General features: G+C 43.3%; 1 protein-coding gene across 3 annotated transcripts in view; it reads left to right on the plus strand.

Annotated features, from left to right (window-relative positions):
• PTPN4 (protein tyrosine phosphatase non-receptor type 4) overlaps positions 1–20956 on the plus strand; it is a 225338-nt gene that overhangs the window by 1400 nt on the left and 202982 nt on the right. The gene's annotated exons all lie outside the window — the stretch shown is intronic.

The following is a 20956-nucleotide window of genomic DNA, read 5'->3' on the forward strand; positions in this document are numbered from 1 at the left end:
CAATAGCACTTGCGTTTTGTTATTTCGGGTATTTCTCGTGCTTAAACTAAACTCTGGTATGAATGGTAGTGAGGGTTTATTGCATGTGTGGTTTTTGATTACTGTATTGATATTGGTAAAGAAATGCTTTGTAATACTAGGAGTTACTGATGTGTCCGCATACAGCCAGATGTTTGTGAGCTCATTACATCTTAAATGTGTTGTAATAATACATGAATGTAATTTTAAATTAAATTTTGTAAAACAATTTTCTTGTAAGATATTTGGATTGTGCCAAAGCTTTTCCAGTTTGCTACCTAGACATTTTGTGAGCATCTTATATTTGACAATATTTCTTGCTTCCTTGACCTCAAAAGTTATTTTTTCTACTCCCTGTTTTTTTCATAGCATAAATTTCAAATTTGTTATGCTTCACCATCAAACTAATAGGTCACTCCTTGGAGAGGGCACACACATATAAATATACACACACACAATCTTAGGAATGTTTGTGGTTTATAATCTCAGAAATGGAACTTTGTTTATATAAGAAGATGTGATATTGAAGATCAATTTTAAACACTTAACTTGAACTTTTAAAAAGGCATAACAAAATAGGATAGAATGTGTAAAAAATATCTCTTTACGATCTTGAATTTTCCAATTTCCTTGCATTTTTTCAGGATTTCTTTGGTCTTTTGTCATGTATTTAGCCTACTTAAAGCTGTTGCAGAAATTGAAACCTCCATGAAGCTTCTTCAAAAGCATAAATCTGCTGGTGTTTTGCTTTCTCGTGTCTCATTCCATATGTGCTTAGATTCTGGTTTGTTTGTGGTTTAGGTTCATAATGTATTTAGATACTAGAATAAATCTTATTTCTTTTACCAGTTAGCTAGTTCCACAAAATATATTCATTGCTTTAAAGTTGTGTTAACCTTCTAATTCCTAATTTAAGCTGACTGTAAAGACAGTATTGATTGAACACCCTGGCTAAAAATACTTTCAGGGTTGGGTGCATTTAAAATGTTGCCACACTAAAGTTAATATGAACTGCCCTTCTGTAACAAGTTTATAGTTTATTATTGTTAGAGGCTATATTTGTAAAAACAAAAATAAATGAAAACAAAACCCTAGCATGTTAAAAGTACTGTAATATGTTAATTGCTGTTTTCAGTGAATGAGCTCTCTATTATGGGATAGAGGCATTATTTATTAACTGTTAAAATGTCACTTTAATTAGCATGGTGGTGTTAAATATATGGCAAGTGTACGCCTCCCCAAGTATTGTATTTTTGTTCTGATTCTGCAATGACCTCTGTGCAGGCGAGGGCTCCACCTACATATAAGTAACATTGCAGCATTTAGGGCCTTAATGTTCATTCTAGAAATACTGGGTCATTATATATTTTGAGCACTTGCTGCAAGTGAATGATCATGGTTAACACCTGTGCCTACTCAGAGTCTCATTGACTTCCATGTCTGTGTCTGGAGTTGTAGGGCTGGGGCTAAAAACAAAAGCTTGAGGTGTGTTAAAGATTAAGTGCATCGATTATTTACTTTTTGAAAAACTCTATTCTAACTGCTGATTATTTTTGTTGTTTAAATCAGTGATTCTCAACCAGGGGTACGCAGAGGTGTTCCAGGGGGCATATCAACTCATCTAGATATTTGCTTAGTTTTAGAACAGGCTTAATAAAAAGCACTAGCGAAGTCAGTACAAACTAAAATTTCATACAGACAATGACTTTATACTATACACTGAAATGTAAGTACAATATTTATATTCCAGTTGATTTATTTTATAATTACAAAAAGAAAAGGAGTACTTGTGGCACCTTAGAGACTAACAGATTTATTTGCCATAAGCTTTCATGAGCTACAGCTCGCTTCATTGGATGCATTCAGTGGAAATTTTCTACTGAATACATCCAATGAAGTGAGCTGTAGCTCACAAAAGCTTATGCTCAGATAAATCTGTTAGTCTCTAAGGTGCCACAAGTACTCCTTTTCTTTTTGCGAATACAGGCTAACACGGCTGCTACTCTGAAACCTTTATAATTACAGTAAAAGCTGTTTTATCTGGCATGTTGGGAGAATAGGGGGTGCCAGTAAGTGAAAAATGCCAGTTAACTAAGAGGGAGGGAGTTTGTGTGTGGGAGGGGGTGGAGGGTTGGGGTGTAGAGGGGGTGCAGAGCATGGGCTCTGGGAGGGAGTTTGGGTGCGGGAGCAGGCTCAGAGAAGAGGGTTGGGGCGCGGGAGTGGGCACAGGGTGCTGGATCCAAGGGGCATTCACCTCAGGTGGCTTCCCACAAGCGGCAACCTGTCCTGGCTGCTCCTAGGCGGAGTCATGGCAGGAGGTTCTGTGCTATGCCTCTGCCCCGAGTGCTGGCTCTGCAGCTCCCATTGGCCGGGAACCACGACCAATGGGAGCTGTGGCGATGGCGCCTGCGGGCGGAGGTAGCGTGCAGAGCTGCCTGCTGCGCCTATTCCTAGGAGGAGCCAGGGTAGGTTGCCAATTGCATGGAGCTGTCTTAGGTGAGCTCCCCCTGGATCCGGCACCCCGCACCACCTCCCATACCCCTACCCTGAGCCCCTTCCCACACCCAGACTCCCTCCCAGAGCCTGCGCTCCACACCCTGTCCAATGCTCCAACCCCCTGCCGGCCCCACACCAACCGGACTATAAACTGGACTTCCAATAAAGATCAGAAATGCCAGTTTATAGAGCTTTCTGGTTTGTGAAGTGCCAGATAAAACAGCTTTTACTTTATGTGGTAAAAATGAGAAAGTAAGCAATTTTTCAGTAATAGTGTGCTGTGATTCTTTTGTATTCTTATGTCTGATTTTGTAAGCAAGTCGTTTTTAAGTGAGGTGAAACCTGAGGGTGTGCAAGGCAAATTAGACTCCTGAAAGGGGTACAGTAGTCTGGAAAGGTTGAGAGCCACTGGCTTAAATTACATTTGTGCCCTAAAGTCCTAATCAAGGTTTGAACAGCCTATTGTTAGATTCTGACAGTGTTGGTGGGTTGTCTTGGAAATGTGTTAATTAAAATATCAGAGAACCACTATCCACTTTGAGCAGGGGTCTCAAACTCAAATGACCATGAGGGCCACATGAGGACTAGTACATTGGCCCAAGGGCCGCACCACAGACCACCCCGCTCCACCCCTTCCATGAGGCCTCGTCCCTGCCCACCCCTTCCTTGAAATCACCACCCGAACTCCGCCTCCTCCTGCCACCAGGGGGAACAGGAGGGGTGCAGGATGGGGCAGGGCACTCAGGGCAGGGGGTCAGGGTGCAGGATGGGGCAGGAGGTGCAGGGGGTGCAGGAAGGGTGTGGGGTGTGGCAGGGGCTCAGGAAAGGGGGTTGGGGTGCCGGAGGGGGCTCAGGGCAGGGGTTTGGCTGCAGGAGGAGTTCGGGGGGTGGGTTCGGCCCGGCGCACATCGGGGGCAGGGCAGGTTCCCTGCCTGCCTGCCCGCCCTGCCCCCGCGCCGCTCCAGGAAGCGGTCAGGACCTGGGGGGCGGGGGCACAGGGGTCTGTGTGTTGCCCTGGTCGCTCCTCCAGTTACCTCCCCCGAAGTTCTCCTGGCCAGTGGGAGCTTTGGGGGAGGTACTTGGAGGAACGGCCAGGGCAACACACACACACCCCTGTGTCCCCCCTCCCCCAGGTCCCGGCCGCTTCCTGTAGCGGCGCAGGGGCAGGGCAGGCGGGCAGGGAGGGAACCTGCCCTGCCCCTGGTGCGCGCCATGCTGGAGCCGCTTTAGGTAAATGCTTGGGGGGTTCGGGGGGGCCCACTGGCAGCTGGCGGGCTGCAGAAAATAACCCCGCGGGCCGTGTGTTTGAGATCCCTGATTTGGAGTATGAACACAGTTTTACTGAATAATTCTGTAGTTAGGAGGGTCTGTGTCTAAGTTCCCTGCGCTGCCACGCAACAGCCTGTTTAGTGCTGCGCAGGTGCTCAGGCAACCCGCTGGGGAAGGAGCACCCAGCCCCCACCTAGCCTGGACCCCACCTGCCATGGCTGGGGCACCCCTCTCCCGGCCCCAACTCTGCTGCGGCTGGGGCGCCTGGAGTGGCGTGACTGGAGCAGCCCGGACCTATACATGCCGGATCGGGCCCAGGAGCAGCCTGGATCCAGGTGCGGCTGGGGTGGCGTGGCTGGGGCAGACCTCCCCCGGCCCGGCCCGACCCTGTTGGGGCCAGGGAAGGAGTGCCTATCCTGCAGCCCCAGCCTCAGAGCTGCCTGAACGGGGAGAGGTGCTCCCGCACCCCCAGCCCAGGTGCTGCTGCAGAGAGAGAGAGCTGGGGGAGTCCTCTCTTCCCGCTATAGCTCTGGAGCCTCCTCCTACACCTCAAACCCCTCATCCCCGGCCCCACCCCACAGCCTGCACCCCCAGCCAGAGCCCTTACCCCCCCATTCAAACCCTCTGCCCCAACCCAGAGCCCGCACCTCCAGCTGGAGCCCTCACACCTCTGCACCCCAACCCTCTACCCCAGCCCTGAGCCCCTCTTCCCTGGCCCCACCCCAGAGACTGCACCCCAACTCTCTGCCCCAGCCCTGAGCCCCCTCCCACACTCCAAACCCCTTGCTCCCACCCCCACCCCATGAATTTTGTGTTATATGAGCATTTTTTTTCAAAAAGTAAGTCCGTACAATAAGCTAAATATATTGGAGTGGAGGACTTTCAAAACAAAAATCAAAGTTATGCTTGTACATTTGAAGCTGTTCATACCACCACCCCATTAGGCAGGTGGTGTTAGTATGGTGATGGCACTTTATTCTAGAAGGGTTTTTGCTTTAAGTCCTCTCATATGAACAGAGGAGGTGAGAAGTAAAGTAGGATGGTATTTTAAACCAATGGATGTGGTAGACCAAGACTAATGGAGAGCTTAAGTTACTTTTGGTAGCTGGTATCGGTAAAAATATTAAGTGACTATTTTGTTTAGTTTGAGTTAAAACCTGATTAAAAATAAGTAGTGGTTAAAAGCACCCTTTTTCTTTGGTTATAAAGACTGCTTAATACTGATAAGTAAAATAAGCTGCTATTTTGGTTTATTTTGTTTGTGATTCAGAATGCTTCTAGCAGTTGGCTTCTCTGGTGCACTGTATCTTTATTCTCTCCCCACCCCACCCTGTCTAAATTTGATGCAAGATCACATGTATCTCATGCCTTCACATCCAGCTTCTGTGCCATCTCATTTCCACCCTTACCAATTATAAAAATTGTTGAACAAGAGAATCTTTCACCATATGCTCATAACTGTCCTTTCTTCATATACCACTTTCACTCTCATGCTATCACTGTTCCGATACCAGTGAAAGGCCATGCAGTGCTCATGAGGTTTTTTTTACTCTGCTTCTATTTGCAGTGTTGTGAAAGTGGTATGTACAGGAATAGTAAAATGCGATTATCTACAGTGGTGGAGGGAAACTGAAGGTGGAGAGAAGAGGTGGTGAAGATTATTGGGGTGAACAGGTGGGAGAAGACAAAACCAAAGAAGGGGATGACCAGTGGTCTAGTGCAGTATTTCCCAAATGGTGGGTCTTGACCTACCAGTGGGTCACAGGAAGATTCTAGATGGATTGCCACATCCAGGGCTGCATTAACCCATCGCTGGGCCCTGGCCTGGCCTGGGCAAACATGTGCTATTCCTGACCCACTGTGTGTGGAGGTCAGGGGCAGAGGGAGGACTGGAGAGCAAGCCCACCCTGCAGCAGCAGCTTCTGTGCTACAGGACTAAGCCCGGCTCCCTGCTCTGGTGATGCGACCAGGGGCACAACATCACTTAAGTTTTGCCTGGCCACCCCGATTGATGCTGTGACCCCATGCTCCAGGTCACAATGCCACTCTAATTTGGCTCAACTGTCGGAGGGGGAGCCTCCTATAACACCTGGAGTGGGAAGCCAGTCCCACAGGACAGGAGCTGCCACAGCGAGGTGAATGAGGCAGGGTCATTTTCCAACTCCTTCCTCTCAGGCCTTTTCTCTGCATTGTTAGGGTTGCAGGGCTGGGGCAGAGAGAACATGTATGTAATGGTGGGTCATTTAAAAAAAATGACAAAATGGAGTGGGTGGGTCAACTTAAAAAAAAGTTTGGCAATCACTGGTCTAGCAGTAGTATTTCTGGTTCTTTTCTCTTTGAGCCAGCTGTGGATGGAATACTCCTTTGGGAATGGGGGCTATGTCTTTTCTCCCCATCTAGTGACCTCCACCTTGCCCAGACTAAAGTAGTAGCACAGTAATAGTTTTAACCTAGCTTTAAAAAAAAAAAAAAAAAAAGAGAGAAAAAGTTTTGACACTTGGCTGAAATCCCAGCATGTATCATTCTGTGATGACATTGAGAGGACATCTTCAGCAAACCATACAGTGCCAGTAAGAATTCAGAGCTTAGTCTCTCCCCCTGCCTCTCCTTCTTCTTTTAGAAGAAAAAAAAAGCAGCAGTGTATATATTATGTGCCCCTTAGAACCTAATTAATGGAATTATTTAGCATTTTTTTTAGTTTAGCGTAAGTTTAATTTTACATGAATTGCAAAGATAATTAAAATTGACAGATTCTGTTGGCATATCATATCTTGGCATATGTTAAGGGATGTTATAAATTGTTCTCCATGAATTGGATTAATCTGTGACAAGGGAGATCTAGGTAAAGTATTAGGGGGAAAACTTTCTAACTATAAGGATAGTTAAGCACTGGAATAGATTTCCAAGGGAGGTTGTGAAATCCGTGTCATTAGAGGCTTTTTAAGAACAGGTTAGATAAACATCTGTCAAAAATAGTCTAGGTAGACTTGGTCCTGCCTCAGTGCGGGGGGCTGAACTAGATCACCTCATAAGATCCCTTCCAGCCCTACATTTCTATAATTCTGTCGTGGTCAGGAAAATGAGTCAGAGATTTAAATTAAGGAAAAAAGAGACTTTTTTTTTTTTTAGGGGACTGTACTATAGTACAATAAAATCTTCTGTAATGACTTTTCACAGTCTCCCCTCAAGTCGTTTTGCAAAAAACTGTAAGCCCTTCAAATCGCTGCTGAGGGCAGGTCTACACTTAAAACACTGAAGTGGCTCAGCTGTGCCACTCTAGCACTTCAGTGAAGATGCTGCTATGCCGACAGGAGAGCTTCTCCCATCAGGGTAGTTAATCTTCCTCCGCAAGAGGCAGTGAGTTGTGTTAATGGGAGCACAGTCTATACCAGGGCATAGGTCAGAATAACTGCGTTCAGTGGTGTGGATTTTTCACACCCCATAGAGATATAGTTATACTGACATAAATTTATAGTGAAGACTTGGCCTAAAGCAGGTAAGAAGAGTTTGTATAAAACAAGATTCTTTCTTCAGTTGAAACCTGAATTGGATCCTCTTCCCTCATCTTCTACATTCTAGTGGAAGAACTAGAGAGGTGGAACACTTGGACTCTTGTCCAAGTAAACTCTTTGTATTGTGCTGCAGTAACCGTGTTGATCAATTTTAAGAGCAGTATTTAATGGGAAATACAAGTTTACTTGGCTACAAATGGGCTATGTGGTATATGGCTTTAAGATGGCAAGGTGTGTACCTGTTCAACAATAAAGTAAACTAACAATCTTCAATGATGAGCGTGTGTGATATGTAATGGAGAAGGTTGTCTCAGAAATATTTTCACTGATTGGGGAAAGTGCAGTGAAGTGGAGCTGCCCTTTGAGAGTTATCAGACCACACTTGAGATTTGGGGGAGGGAAATCAATGCACTCCCCAGAGTGAATTTTGTGTTCTCCCCCTCTCATTTTAGCCACTCCTTACTATTTTGTAGGAAGGCTACCTGGCAACATACTGATTGAATTATACTGCTTGACCAAATACCAAGATTTTCAGATGAAACCAAGTTTATTATGGCTAAAGAATAGAGATGCCATTTTAAACACTTGGATTCTTTTAATTAGAATCTGTCCTAGACTAGAAAGACAGAAAAGATCTATTCCATCCCCCTAGGATTTTTCTAAAAGTATTTGTCTGTGGTTTTTTCATTTTAAATACCTCAAGTTGTAGATCTTTTAGTACAGTACTTTATTTGGAAGATTTTTGCACAGTCTTAAAAGATCTTGTGGTCAGCTTGGTGATATTCTTGTTAATTTACTATTCTGTTTAATAATGAGAACATAAGACTGGACATACTGGGTCAGACCAATGGTCCATGTAGCTCAGTATCCTGTCTTCTGACAGTGGCCAATGCCAGGTGCTTCAGAGGGAGTGAACAGAACATGTAATCATCAAGTGATTCCCTTGTTGCCCATTCACAGCTTTTGGCAAACAGAGAGTAGAAACACTTCAGAGCATGGTTTTGCATCTCAGCCCATGGAGGCTAATAGCCGTTGAGGGACCTATCCTTCATAAATTTATCTAGCTCTTTTTTGAACCCTGTTATAGTCTTGACCTTCACAACATCCTCTGGCAAAGGGTTCCACAGGTTGACTGTGCATTGTGTGAAGAAAAAAAAGAAAAGGAGTACTTGTGGCACCTTAGAGACTAACAAATTTATTTTGAGCATAAGCTTTCATGAGCTACAGCTCACTTCATCGGATGTATTTGGTGGAAAATACAGTGGAGATTTATATACACACACACACAGAGAGTACCCAGAAGTCACCTACTATAGGACAGGCTCAACAAAGAAAATAACAGAACGCCACTAGCCATCACCTTCAGCCCCCAACTAAAACCTCTCCAACGCATCATCAAGGATCTATAACCTATCCTGAAGGACCACCCATCACTCTCACAGATCTTGGGAGACAGGCCAGTCCTTGCTTACAGACAGCCCCCCAACCTGAAGCAAATACTCACCAGCAACCACACACGACACAACAGAACCACTAACCCAGGAACCTATCCTTGCAACAAAGCCCATTGCCAACTCTGTCCACATATCTATTCAGGGGACACCATTATAGGGCCTAATCACATCAGCCACACTATCAGAGGCTCGTTCACCTGCGCATCTACCAATGTGATGTATGCCATCATGTGCCAGCAATGCCCCTCGGCCATGTACATTGGTCAAACTGGATAGTCTCTACATAAAAGAATAAATGGACACAAATCAGACGTCAAGAATTATAACATTCAAAAACCAGTCGGAGAACACTTCAATCTCTCCGGTCACACGATTACGGACCTGAGAGTGGCTAACCTTCAATAAAAAAACTTCAAAAACAGACTCCAAGGAGAGACTGCTGAATTGGAATTAATTTGCAAACTGGATACAATTAACTTAGGCTTGAATAGAGACTGGGAGTGGATGGGTCATTACATAAAGTAAACTATTTCCCCATGTTGTTTCTCCCCCACCCCATCCCCCACTGTTCCTCAGATGTTCTTGTTAACTGCTGGAAATGGCCCACCTTGATTATCACCACAAAAGGTTTTCCTCCTTTCCCCCCCTCCTTCCTGCTGGTAATAGCTCATCTTAAGTGATCACTCTCCTTACAGTGTGTATGATAAAACCCATTGTTTCATGTTCTCTGTGTGTGTATATAAATCTCCCCACTGTATTTTCCACTGAATGCATCCGATGAAGTGAGCTGTAGCTCACGAAAGCTTATGCTCTAATAAATTTGTTAGTCTCTAAGGTGCCTCAAGTACTCCTTTTCTTTTTTGTGAATACAGACTAACATGGCTGCTACTCTGAAACCTGTGTGAAGAAATACTTCCTTTTGTTTGTTTTTAAACCTGCTGCCTATTAATTTCATTTGGTGGCCCCTAGTTCTTGTGTTATGAGAAGGAGTAAATAACACTTACTTTCTCCACACCAGTTATGATTTTATAGACCTCTGTCTTATCCCCCTTAGTCGTCTCTTTTCCAAGCTGAAAAGTTCCTGTCTTGTTAATCTCTCCTCATATAGAAGCTGTTCCTTACCCCTAATCACTTTTGTTGCCCTTTTCCAAGTCCAGTATATCTTTTTAGAGATGCGGTGACCAGATCTGCACGCAGTGTTCAAGATGTGGGCATACCATGGATTTATACGGCGGCAGTATGATATTTTCTGTTTGCTTTCCTAATGATTCCCAATATTCTATTCACTTTTTTGACTGCTGCTCTACATTGAGTGGATGTTTTCAGAGAACTATCCACAACGACTCCAAGATTTTTCTTGAGTGGTAACAGCTAATTTAGACCCCATCATTTTATATGTATAGTTGGGATTATGTTTTCCAGTGTGCTTTGCTTTGCATTTATTAATATTGAGTTGCATCTGCCATTTTGTTGCCCAGTCACCCAGTTTGTGAGATCCTTTTGTAACTCTTTGGAGTCTGCTTAGGACTTCTAACTATCTTGAGTAATTTTGTATCATCTGCACATTTTGCCATCTCACTGTTTACCCCCTTTTCCAGATCATTTATGACTATGTTGAACGGTACTGGTCCCAGTACAGACCCCTGGGGACACCACTATTTACCTCTCTCTCCATTCTAAAAACTGAGCATTTATTCCTACCTTTTGTTTCCTGTCTTTTAACCAGTTACTGATCCATGAGAGGACTTTTCCACTTATCCCATGATAATTTATTTTGCTTAAGAGCCTTTGGTGAGGGACCTTTTCAAAGGCTTTCTGAAAATCTAGATACACTATATCCCCGAATCCCCCTTGTCCCCATACTTTTTGATCCCCTCAAAGAATTCTAGAGATTTGTGAGGCATAATATCTCTTTACAAAAACCCTGTTGACTCTTCTCCTCCCACCCCCCCCCCGCCCCCCGACAAATCGTGTTCATCTGTGTGTTTGATAATTCTGTTCTTTACTATAATTTCAAATAATTTGCCTGGTACTGAAGTTAGGCTTACCGGCCTGTAATTACTGGGATCACCTTGGGAGCCTTTTTGAAAAATTGGTGTCACATTAGCTATCCTCCAGTCGTCTGGTACAGAAGCTGATTTAAATGATTGGTTACATACTACAGTTGTTAATTCCTCAATTTCACTTTTGAGTTCCTTCAGAACTCTTGGCTGAATACCATCTGGTCCTTGTGACTTAAAATATTCTTTTCTTCCTAAATTTTCTGTTTTTAAATTTCATAATTCATAGTTACATAAATGTACTACCTAAGATGCCCTTCTTCCTTAGTGTTTACACACTTCAAATATATATGTGTAGGAAGTTGTCACATTTCCCCGTTTTGGTCCCACTTTAGCCAAACTATACATATTTATTTTTAATCTTTCATGCTAAAACTGTTGTTCCATTTCTAAAAGTATACCATCAACTTTAAATGTATTCAGTCTCAAAAAGGCAGTTTTAGGGACTTATGCATACACGAGTCCCTCTGCCAGTTATTGTCGTTGTACAGTCTTTTTTTCCTATTCTCTTTTCCCTACCTCCTACCCTCCAAAAAGTTTCTGCTCTCTTGCTGTCTGCAGAAATGGAAAATAACTATACAGAAGAAATACTGAAACTGACTTTTCACAAAGTGTATCCAAAGAACAAAGTGAACAAAAACAATTTTTCTGTGGTAGTAATCTTAAAGGATTCATGGAACTGTCATTTTTACACAAATAAGATTTTAAAAAGCAAACTTATTAAGATTCAGCAGGTGTTGAAACCAGGTCCACAGCAAAGAACTCTACACTTGAGCTAAAGAAGTAGCTGGAAGCAATAGTAAATTGTTATTTTTTACATGGACTAGCCACTACAGTGATTTGACAATACATGTGGCCAATGATTTATACAACTTTTTGCTTGACAGTAGAAGAAAGTTAAGAGTCAGGATTCCTGGGTTTTAATACTGGAAGTCAAGTGTGGTCTTGTGGTTGCAGACAGCACACATAGATTTGACGCATTCGCTCTAAAAGGCAGTGTGTGAGCTGTAGCTCACGAAAGCTTATGCTCTAATAAATTTTAGTCTCTAAGGTGCCACAAGTACTCCTTTTCTTTTGGCTGACTAGATGAGATTCGAGTGCACCATCTTAGAAACCTGTGTTCTATCCTTAGCTCTCCAAGAAGTAACCTTGTTTAGTCTATTACCACATCTGTAAAATGGTGGGAATGGAGCTTACCTGTCTCTTAAGGTGTGGGAATGAGGCTTTTTTTCAATAATAGTGCACAGAATTAACACCAGTTAGTGAAAGAGTTGAGACTAGAGCTAATGTTCTTTTGATTCTCAACCCAGTGCTCTTTTCACTAGATGAAAGGCTATTCTGCTGCTGCTATGCTTGTTATTGTCCTGAACCATGCCAAAGCTCCATGGGGCTGAGAGCTTCCTTGTTGTAAATGAAATGTTTAGTGTTTTAGCAGCAACTCTCACAGGCTCTATTGAGGATGTACAAATGGCCTTTTTCCGTGTCTTACAGTGTGGCCAAATATAGGTGGTTTTCCTGCTCCAAAACACTGAGGCATCAAATCCTTTCAAAGAAACATTCTGGGTGTGGGGGAAGAAATAATATTGGTAAAACTATCTATTCTTCCCCAATCTGGTTCTCAGAAATGCCTGAACAAATTTTTGCTGAAACTTTCCAAGAAAATTCAGCATTGTACAGAAAACCAGCATGGAAAATTCAAGTTCAAATGGTTAAAGTTTGACAAAGTTGTAGGCAACTGAAAAGGAACTTGACCTGCTGCTTCCAAACAGGGATGAATTGGTAGGGGAAGTAGAAGTGGGTGGCAGCGTGGGCAGCAGTGACCATGAGATGGTTGAATTTAGGATCCTCACAAAAGGAAGAAAGGAGAGTAGCAAAATACGGACCCTGGACTTCAGAAAAGCAGACTTTGACTCCCTTAGGGATCTGATAGGCAGGATCCCCTGGGAGGCTAATATGAGGGGGAAAGGAGTCCATGAAAGCTGGCTGTATTTGAAAGAAGCCTTATGGAGGGCACAGGAACAAAACTGTTCGGATGTGCAGAAAAAATAGCAGATATGACAGGCGACCAGCTTGGCTTAACAGTGAAATCTTCAGTGAGCTTAAGCACAAAAAGGAAGCTTACAAGAAGTGGAAACTTGGACAGATGACTAGGGAGGAGTATAAAAATATTGCTCGAGCATGCAGGGGTGTAATCACGAAGGCCAAAACACAACTGGAGTTGTAGCTAGCAAGGGATATGAAGGGTAACAAAGGTTTTTACAGGTATGTTAGCAACAAGGTGGTGGTCAGGGAAAGTGTGGGACCCTTAATGAATGGGGGAGGCAACCTAATGACAGGTGATGTGGAAAAAGCTGAAGTACTCAATGCTTTTTTTGCCTCGGTCTTCATGGACAAGGTCAGCTCCCACACTGCTGTCTTGGGCAACACAGTATGGGAAGGAGATGAGCAGCCATCCATGGTGAAAGAACAGGTTAAGGGCTATTGAGAAAAGCTGGACATGCACAAGTCCATGGGTCCAGATCCAATGCATGCGAGGGTGCTGAAGGAGTTGGCTGATGTGATTGTAGAGCCATTGGCCATTATCTTTGAAAACTCCTGGTGATCAGGGGAAGTCCCTGGCAGTTGGAAAAGGCAAATATAGTGCCCATCTTTAAAAAAGGGAAGAAGGAGAACCTGGGGAACTACAGACCGGTCAGCCTCACCTCAATTTCTGGAAAAATCATGGAGCAGGTCCTCAAGGAATCCATTTTGAAGCATTTGGAGGAGAGGAAGGTGATCAGAAACAGTCAACATGGATTCACCAAGGGCAAGTCATGCCTGACCAACCTGATTGCCTTTATGATGAGATAACTGGCTCTGTGGATATGGGGAAAGCAGTGGACGTGATATATATTGATTTTATCAAAGCTTTTGATACTGTCTCCCACAGTATTCTTGCCAGCAAGTTAGAAAAGTATGGATTGGATGAATGGACTATAAGGTGGATAGAAAGCTGGCTAGATCGTCAGGCTCAATGGGTAGTGATCAACGGCTCAGTGTCAGCCGGTATCAAGCGGAGTGCCCCAGGGTTTGGTCCTGGGGCTGGTTTTGTTCACATCTTTATTAATGATCTGGATGATGGGATGGATTGCACCCTCAGCAAGTTCACAGGTAGGGTCTAGAGTGACATAGTCAAATTGGAGGATTGGGCCAAAAGAAGTCTGATGAGGTTCAACAAGAACAAGTGCAGAGTCCTGCACTTAGGACAGAAAAATCCCATTCACGCTACCGGCTGGGGACTGACTGGCTAAGCAGCAGTTCTGCAGAAAAGGACCTGGGGATTATATGCGTCAGCAGTGTGTCCTTGTTGCCAAGAAGGCTAATGGCATATTGGGCTGCATTAGTAGGGCATTTCCATCAGATTGAGGCAAGTGATTATTTCCCTCTATTTGGCACTGGTGAGGCCACATCTGGAGTATTGCTTCCAGTTTTGGGCCCCTCCACCCCACTACAGAAAGGTTGTGGACAAATTGGAGAGAGTCCAGCAGAGGGCAACAAAAATGATCAGGGGGCTGGGGCACATGACTTACGAGGAGAGGCTGAGGGAAGTGGGCTTGTTTAGTCTGCAGAAGAGAAGAGTGATGGGATTTGATAGCAGTCTTCAGCTACCTGAAAGAGGTGTTTCAAAGAGGATGGAGCTCGGCTGTTCTCAGTGGTGGCAGATGACAGGACAAGAAGCAATGGTCTCAAGTTGCAGTGAGGGAGGTCTAGGTTGGATATTAGAAAACACTATTTCACTAGGAGGGTGGTGAAGCACTGGAATGGGTTACCTAGGGAGGTGGTGAAATCTCCATCCTTAGAGGTTTTTAAGGCCCGGCTTGACAAAGACCTGGCTGGGATGATTTAGTTGATGTTGGTCCTGCTTTGAACAGGGGATTGGGCTAGATGACCTCCTGAGGTCTCTTCCAATCCTAATCTTCTATGAATTTATAATGGAAGGTAACCTTAATTGCAAACATTACCAGCTCCACCTATGCTGGACAGACTGCAGTTGTGCCCAAGTCTGTCCCTTCCACTGAATGTCAATATTTGGGATTAATCCTTAGATGTTGTTTGTAATTTTCCAGATTGAATCTTTTTATTTCATGACTATATTTTCAATGTCACTTTGTATTTCTCTGTCCTCAGTGATGTTCTCAGCACCTCCTTCATGTTGCATTTGCATATGAAACTGCTGTTTACTTCCTCTTTCAGATCATTAATAGAGATATTACAGAAGACCAGTACTATCAGTCAGTGTGGCACCCTAATAGATGCATATCTACAATCATTGTTCCATGTGGTATATTCATTTACTGTTCCATTCCCACAGGCATTGTTATAAAATTCAGTGATTCTCAACAAAGGGTCTGGGGCTCCCTGGGCTGTCATAGGCAGGTTTCAGGGTGTCTGCCAAGCATGGCCAGCATTAGACTGGCTTTCTGCCCAGGGCCCTAGGGAAAGTCCCGCCACGCACGACTGCAAGGAGTATTGCAGGGCCCTGAGACCTACCACCTGGGACTGAAGCCTCAGCAGCTTATCTTTGTGCTGCCTGCTGTGGCATGGGGCCCTGGGCAGTTGTCCTGCTTGTTACCCCTTAATGCCAGCCCTGGCTTTTATATGCAGAAAACCAGTTGGCCGTAGAGTTTTTATAGCATGCTAGGGGCGTGAGGGCTCAGAAAGAAAAAGGTTGAGAATCCCGATATCATTCACCTTTTGAACTTGCCACACTGAACCAGGAAAGTGTAACCCTGATTGGTAGACTACTGCACTCTACTTGGGGCTTCTCTTGGAAAGCACCCACCTTCAATTAGTGCAGTACACAGGGGTTTCTCTCAAATAGGTGAGCTGCCATGTGATTGACACCAGTGGTCTGTACTGATTATCTATATGCTTCAGAGAGAAATTCAGGGTGTTGATGAGCCTATAAGGTCCTAATTGGTATGGGACCTAACTATGTGTGAGATCAACTGATGCCCAAATCATCCGTTTTGGACATTAAAATTTTAGGTTTTTGTATTGGCACTTCAACAAGGTACTGCTCCTGTAAGCTCAAATGCTGTCTCAACACAGCTTTGAGAAGGGCATAACCCCTGAAGGCTGAGTTTTGCATGGATAGTCTCCAGATGGAGCACATGAAGGAAAAGGGTATGTGCCTGAGGAAAATGTTGTTAGTTGTTGGGGATTTAAAGCAGAATTATTGGTTCAGTCTAGGAGAAATGGGACTGGGAAAGACCTGGAATGAGGTTCACCACAGAAATTGGCAGAAGGATAGTTGCCTGGGGAGCAGCGTAGCAGCCAAGGATCCAAAGTTGGAGACTGGCTGAGCTCCCTGTGCCAAAGTAGCCTGGAGCATGAGACCAGAAACAAGATTAGTGAGAATCTCTGATAAAATGATGATTATAAATTCCAGGCAAAAGGCCAGAAAAGACCTGGGAAGCCCAGATCCAAGGGTGAAGGGGGAATTGTTTTTGTTTAATCATACCAATAAACTAGACCCCATAAGGAGAGAGACTAGTTGAGACAGTGATGTGGCACAAACTCAGGCATGATAGGACATGACAATTGTTATAGGCAACTGTCACCATAGTATCTGAGTACTTGTTGGGTCACTTACTCTTGTGTTCTTGAATTAGATTTCCTGGGCCGACAAAAGGGATTTTTCAGTATGTGGCTCATGATCTTGGGGATGTTGCCTCCTGTGGTCCACTAGACACAGAAGTTGGTCAGTTTTAGAGCATGGTATAAAACGTTAATTTGGCCATGCTTTTGATAGAGTTATGGACGACATTAATAGATAGGGCAGGTGTTTGAGTAATTCTTAATATGTAAGAGGATCTGTTTTTGGGCCTTTAAGTTTGAAGATTTATTTTGATTGTCATTTTATAAACAATTTGTTTTTAATAAAGTAAGCTGTGGAGAATCTGAGCTCGTGTGAGCGTTTTCCCCAAATGACAGTTTTGGAATAGTAGATAGTTTTTTTTTTTCCTATTCTTTGGCACCAAGGAAGACTGAATAGAGCACTAACTGTGCCAAGAGTCAGAAAATAAGGAAGTTACAGTTCAACACAATCTTTTCCTTCAACTACTAACCATCTGTTCTTACTTCCATGTCATCATAGTTAGAAATATACCATAAAATCAAACACACAGTACTCCAAAGTTATAAGAAAATAGAAAAAATAAATAAATCTTTGTTTCTCTTGTACCCATCACCATCATATTTAGTCTCTAAATGTGCATGAATTCCATGAACCTCAAGAGTATGGGAATGAGATGATTAATTTAATGACGTCATCTTTCCGTGGAACTGAGTTCCCTCAACAAAGCCATTGAAGTAGAAGGCATCTCATCCTGTTTTGATGCCATTTATTGTTTTTGTCTGTGACAAACTTGGCGCCAAGGCAACTCCTAAAAAGTCATGAATTGAAGATTCAGCCTCTGCTAATGGCATAGTGGGAGGCCAAAACACCTTTCACTAAGAAAATCTCATATCACCTCACCCTTTCTGGTGCTAGGCTCCTCATTTACACCTGTAGTGCTCTATCCTTCTTCCCACCAATGTTGAAAATGAGGTGAAATTTTGAGATGCCTCAGGTTGCAGTGGCAACAGCATATTAATGTTTGACTGTAATGCAGATGGTACCATAATATAGCTGTCTGATGCCTGAATAAATAAGTACCTGGATAAAATGCAGTTGGCTCAAGTTCAATCTGTATAAGACAGAATTCATGATAGGCTAAAGGAAGCACTTTGAGGAACTGGCAGAAGCTCTGACTTCATCTTCCTCTGAAAGCTGCTGCTTTCTGATTTTTAAGTAAATATGCAATTTCTAAACTTTCTGGACGCATTACTGTCCCTAGACACCAGAATAGCAGCAATGATCAGAAAATTACTATTTAGAATAGTGCCCTTTCCTGCTTGATGTACACTCAGACATGGTGATCTGTGTCTTTGTCCTTCATCCCAGTTGGGCTATGTTCTACTTGTAACTCTTTGTTAAATTAGCTGGTTTCTGTGTAGCTTTAACATGTACTAGTCCACTGGTCGGGTAATGCATGCTACTGAGCGCACCTTATGCTGGTACATTGTACACTGTCTTCCCATCCACTTCTAGATCTGTTTAAAAAAATTTTGTGCTGATTTTTCAAGGCCTTGAATGGGCTGAAACTTAGTTATCTCAAAAACCATCCCATTTCTTGTAACCCGCCTAAAGAGCTGAGATCAGCAGAGTTGCTGTTGCTGAGGTAGCCCAGCTTAAGATGAAGGCTCTGTATGCTGAGTTGGCAAGCCACATAGTCTGTGATGATGGGGCCATAGAAATAAATAGCCATAGCTCTCTACTGTCCCACTCCCTATCTTCAAAGGTCAAAATGAGCCTTTCTGTATTTGAGTTTTATGTAGCACCCTATAATTTTGCAATAAGGCAGAATTGCTAGTGATTTTCCACTGAAAGTAAAAAAAAAAAAAAAAAACTTAGAAAATGAAATTAATGAAGTGATGAATGCAGTCCTATTGGATGACATGTTTTTCTTAATTGTGTTTGTGGATCCTAAATAGAATGTTTGTGGATGTGTTATAAACTTGTAAGTAAATGCAAAAATAGCTCATTAAATCTACTGTATTAGCCTTTGATTTTATAGTCTATTTCTATTTAGATGTAGGAGCAAGAAAAGATGGGTTAATGGCTGCAGGCAAGAATTTGTATTTAGTTTATTTTCAGTTTTGTCTTAATATTAGGGTTGTTTATGAATTACAGTTAACTCATGCGATTAAGTAAAAAAAAAAGTAATCTTGATTTAAAAAATTAATCACCATTAATCACAGTTTTAATTGTACTGTTAAACAATAGAATGCCAAATGAAATTTATTAAATATTTTTGAATATTTTTCTACCTTTTCAAATACATTGATTTCAATTACAACACAGAATAGTGTTCAGTGCTCACTTTATATTTTTATTACAAATATTTGCACTGTAAAAATGATAAACAAGAAATAGTATTTTTCAGTTCACCTCATACAAGTACTGTAGTGCAGTCTCTTTATCGTGAAAGTGCAACTTACAAATGTAGACTTTTTTTGTTACATAACTGCACTCAAAAACAAAACAATGTAAAAGTTTAGAGCCTACAAGTTCACTCAGTCTTGCGATGCCGGCTACAACAATGCCATGTGAACACTTGTTCTCTCTTTCAGATGACATTGTAAACAAGAAGCGGGCAGCATTATCTCCTGCAAATGTAAACAAACTTGTTTGTCTGAGTGACGGACTGAACAAGAAGTAGGACTGAGTGGACTTTTAATCTCTAAAGTTTTGCATTGTTTTATTTTTGAATGCAGTTTTTTTCTACATAATTCTACATTTTGTAAGTTCAGCTTTCATGATAAAGAGATTGTGTTACAGTACTTGTATGAGTTGAATTGAAAAGTACTGTTTTATTTTTTATATCACAAATATTTGTAATAAAAAAAAATAAATTGAGCACTGTACACTTCGTGATCCTGGGTTGTAATTGAAATCAATATATTTGAAAATGTAGAAAACATCCACAAATATTTAAATAATGGTATTCTATTGTTTAACAGTACGATTAATCGCACGAGTAATTTTTTTTTATTGTGCTATTAATCGCAGTTAATTTTTTTAGTCACTTAACAGCCTTACACTAACAAGTTTTTGTGTGGAATTTAGTGTACAACTTAATACTACCGTAGGCTTGCAGAGAGAATAAAACATGTTCTTCGAGTGCTTACTCAAGTCCATTCCATTGTATGTGTGTCTGCTTGCCACATGCCCTGCTGCTAGGAGTTTTTCCTTCAGTGGTATCCCTAAGGGACTGGCTGTGGTGCCTTCTGGAGTGAGATGTCTATGCTGCAGTATAAGGGGCACTGCCGGCTTCCCCCACCCTCAGTTCCTTCTTACCGCCAGTGATGGTGCTGGAATGTCTCCTTGCTTCAGCAAGCGCTTACTTACCCTGTGGTTTTCTCTTAATGTTGTAAATAGTTAAATAGTTTTTGTTTCTTAACAGTTAGTGTGTTAGTGTTGTAGATTAGATTAGATAGTCCCCTCTGGGATTTAGCCCAGGGACGGGCTACTGAGATCGGACTCTGCACCAAGTATGGCAGCATCAGTGCAAAGTGCACCTCCGGCACCGGCCTCCTGGCGCTGATCCCAGTTCCCGGCATTGGCGAAGAGGCCAAGGAAGCACCCAGGGAGAGGGCGTTCCCCGAACTCCTGTGAGGCAAAAGGAAAGTCTGGGGAAGAGCATAGACCCTTGCAGGACAGTAAGGCTATGTCTGCTCTTGCAGATGTAGAGTGCCAGGAGTTAAACTGGCCCTCGGAAACAGCAGCAGAGAAAGTCCTTGTGACTGTGGAGCATGTCCACATTAGCAGTTCTTGCAACACCACAGAGAGCAGTGGATTGTGTGTAAGTGTGCAAGTGGCTGCAGCATGCTTTGGAAAGGGTTTGCAATGCCTAATGGGGCAAGCACAGCATCACATGATGTAGGTTTCCCAATCCCATTTTTCCATGGGCATTTTATGAGATTGCCAGCTGCTTTTCAACTGAGGGGGTGGGGAGTGTGACAGGGAGTGTGTTTGTGTATGTGGGGGAAGAGACGCTGGGTTTTGGGGAGCAGTGTGTGTCAGCATGCTATCTTGTAAGTTCAGAGGAACCCCCACATCAGCCCCCGCCTCCCCCCCCCCCCCACACAGAGTAATGGTTTGCTTTGTGTCCCAGAGCAGATAAGTATGCATGTTGTCAGAAACCGAGCTTTGAAAGGGGATATCCGCATGCCTGCAGCCGAGTTCAAAACAATGACCAGAGTGGCCACTTGACTTCAGGTGATTATGGGATGTTTCCGGAGGTCAGTCACAGCACAGTAATGCAGCTCATTGTCCACTCTGACACCCCAGTGCTCCAGCCGGGGCACAGAAAGCTCTATGCTTCTTGTGGAGGTGGATTACCGGGGCACTCCAGCCACGGGGTCCGAGTGCTCAGTGCCTTGCCAGTGTGGACACCTCAGGAATTAAGGCGCCTGGGGCTGATTTAATGTGCTCTAACTTGCAAGTGTAGATAAGGCCTCAGTCTCTGGAGCCCAGCCAGGCACCAGCATCCCTGGCTAG

This window comes from Dermochelys coriacea, chromosome 11, assembly GCF_009764565.3.
Source record: "Dermochelys coriacea isolate rDerCor1 chromosome 11, rDerCor1.pri.v4, whole genome shotgun sequence".
Lineage (NCBI taxonomy): Eukaryota > Metazoa > Chordata > Testudines > Dermochelyidae > Dermochelys > Dermochelys coriacea.